We start from the raw sequence: 3453 nt of genomic DNA, 5'->3' as shown, positions 1-3453 counted from the left end.
TTGCTGCAGCAATCTCCGGTGTTTACCTATGCCGCCATCTTGGTTTCTCCTCTCCGTTTTTTTTCTTATCTTTGATTTTTAACTAAAAGTATATACACTGAGTGGTCAGTTTATTATGACCACCCGTTCAGTACTTCATTGGGCCACCCTTTGCCTTCAATACTGCGGCGATTCTTCTTGGCATTGACTCCACGAGATGTTGAAAGGTGATGGCAAGGAATCTGACACCATGCCTGATGAATAGCACTGTCCATTTCTGTGAGATTTGATGGTTGTGGAACCAGCTGCCTGATGGCTCTTTTAACTTCGTCCCACAAATGCTCAATTGGATTGAGATATGGTGATTGTGGGGGCCATCTAAGCAAGGTAAAGTCTCCCTCATGTTCTTGAAACCACTCCTGCACAATATGAGCACCGTGGCATGGCGCATTGTCTTGTTGGAAGAAGCCATCTCCATTGGGATACGCCATCAACATGATAGGATGAACCTGATCAGCAATGATACTTAGATATGTTGTGCTATTCAGACATTGTTCCACACGAATTAAAGGGCCCAAATCATGCCAGGAAAACATGCCCCAAACCATAACACTCCAACCATCAGCTTGAAGGGCTGTACTCATGCATGTGGGGTGCATGCTTTCATGCTGTTTCTGCCAAATTCTCACTCTGCCATCTGCATGATGCAATTGGAAATGTGATTCCTTGGACCACATGACTTTTTTCCAATGCTCAACTGTTCAATCCTTGTGTTCCTATGCGAATTGGAGACGTTTTATCTTGGTAACTGCAGACAGCAAAGGTGTTCGAACAGGCCTACGGCTTCCATATCCCATACGATGCAGTGTACGGCTAATTTGCCTACAAAGGTCAGGTGGTCATAATAATCTGGCCACTCCATGTATGTAATTGATTTATAAGGAAGTTGTTGGAAATACATTTGCATTTATACTCCATCTTTAAATTTTCTGCTATCCCTGTGTCTCTAATTTTGGACACAGATAAGCACTTAACACTTGAAAGTCTCCCAAAATCAAATAGGAGTTCCACTGAATTTGAGACTCATGTCTTTTATTTCTAACACTGTTTGGAAAAGACCTTTTTCACTAATTTTAAAATAATTTTGAAAGGGAGACAGAGAAAAACATCCCTGACATCCAGGAGCTGGCCTGGATCTCCCAGCCAGGCCTTGGTGTTCTACTGATGAACATCAACAGTGTCACAGAACATCCGCATCAGGCAAGGCCACTCTGTCACTGTGATGGGAAAGGGCAAAAATCAGGACACTCTGGAACCAGGTCTACACAAAAACATAAACATTGTCCAAACCATAAAAACAGCCAAACATCTCCTGTCCTCGCTAAGATGAGTAACTGCTGCTTCCTTACCAATCACAGCTTTAACCTCACTCTAGTCTTACTTCTTCCTAATAATAAAAACACTCAGTCACAGAATTATCTCAGCTTCCTGACAGCATCCAACTCAGAGAATATTTCCACTTTTTAAGCCCTCCTCAAAATAACATATCACAGTATAAGCCCAAATCCCTTATAGTAAGTCCTTTCTAACCTCTTAGACACCCAATAGCTCCTCATGGTCTCCATCACCGCATCGAGCAATAGACTTACCTTGTTCAATCACAGCTGTGCTTCTGACCACCTTTGTGTGGATGATGTTGATAAAAGCAAGTGCCTTTCTTAACTCCTCCCTCATACATTGATACCAACCCTTGAGTGACAAGCAGCTTCAGCCCAGTCATTGTGTTAGCATTCAGAAAGCTTGCATCTTGCCCTAACCAGTTTGGCTCAGTGGATAGAGTGGAAGCCTGCGGACTCAAGGGTCCCAGGTTCGATTCCGGTCAAGGGCATGTACCTGGGTTGCGGGCACATACCAGTGCGGAGTGTGCAGGAGGCAGCTGATCGATGTTTCTCTCTCATCAATGTTTCTATCTCTCTGTAAGAAATCAATAAAATATTTTTTTTAAAAAAGAAATCTTGTATCTTGGTTAGGGGTTCCAGCATTATTCCCTACTCCCCATTTTCAATTCACTCAAGGTACAATACTTTAAGAAAAACTAACCAAAGGATGGAAGAATCTTACCACACTCCAGGCAAGCTGGTGACTTTTAGGGAGGTCTTCCTCTGGAGCATATTTCCCTTCTCCTGAATCTTAGCCACTAGTTTGGGTCATAGTCTGGATACAGATGTTAAAAGGTAGCCAACTCCCAGGTGAGGCACTTACAGTCCAAGGATATTTCTCCCTATGTCTCTATTTACTCACCTGTTTTGTAATAGTTGGTCTCCAAAAAATGTGGTAAAGGCCTGTCTCAGTACTCACATCTTCCTGCTTGCCCTAAAAGCTTTCCTTCACACCTTGACTTAGTTTATTTGTGTATTTCTGTGGGATTTTCCTAATTCTTATAAGGGAAAGAAAGAACCAGACACGCAGAAGCAACTTCAGGTTGCTCAGAGCCTGGCCAACAGGCCCCCACGTAGTCCTTCCTGGTGTTCTTTCACCTCCTTACCAGAGGGTGGCGCTGTATCCCCGCGGAGAGGCAACTTCATTAGGTTATAAATGCCTGCCCCTTGTAGAACCTGTCCAGGCTCTCCCCCAGTTCACAAGTTGGGTGGGAAAACCTTGTGGCCATTAGGGCCTCATTTTCATGACGAAAAAGACACTCTAGTGATTTGTTCTTTAGATTCCACAAATAAGGTGGTGGGGGACCGAGGCAGGGGCAGTTAGGGGTGAGATCAGGCTGGCAGGGATTTAGGGATGATCAGGCCTGCAGGGGAGGACAGTTGGGGGCAACTGGCTGGTAGGAGAGGGCAGTTGGGGGCAAGATCAAGCTGGCAGAGGAAGGCAGTTGAGGGCGAACTGGCCTGCAGGGGAGGGCAGTTGGGGGCATTAGGCAGGCGGGTAGGTGAGTAGTTAGGAGTCGGTGGTCCTGGATTGTGAGAGGGATGTCTGACTGCCAGTTTATTCTGTGCACGAATATCATGCACCGGGCCTCTAGTATAAAATAATTGACATTGAACATTGTGTAAGTTTAAGGTGTTCAATGTGTTGATTTGATGCAGTTACATATCCCACTATCATGCCACATAATTATCATTGCTTTTTGTGGTGGGAACAATTCAGATCTAGTCTTTTAGCAACTTTGATATTTAAAATACTATATTTAAATTACAGTATTATAAATGCATATGTTAAAAATAAATAATGAAGTATCATAGACATCAGGTACTACATCACATATTATAAATACATGTTATAAATAAATAATGTAAACTACAAATTAATAATATGCTAATGCAAATTACAAGTAAATAGTGCTATGGTGGCAATCATATTAAATTAATTCAAAATTATTTGACATGATTTTCATTAAGGTGCAGAAAGAATGGGCACTCTTATTTATAATGTAATCATTAGTCTATATTGTTGAAACTCTAG

This window comes from Myotis lucifugus, unplaced genomic scaffold, assembly GCF_000147115.1.
Source record: "Myotis lucifugus unplaced genomic scaffold, Myoluc2.0 scaffold_1113, whole genome shotgun sequence".
Lineage (NCBI taxonomy): Eukaryota > Metazoa > Chordata > Mammalia > Chiroptera > Vespertilionidae > Myotis > Myotis lucifugus.
Note: the sequence above shows the minus strand (reverse complement) of the source record.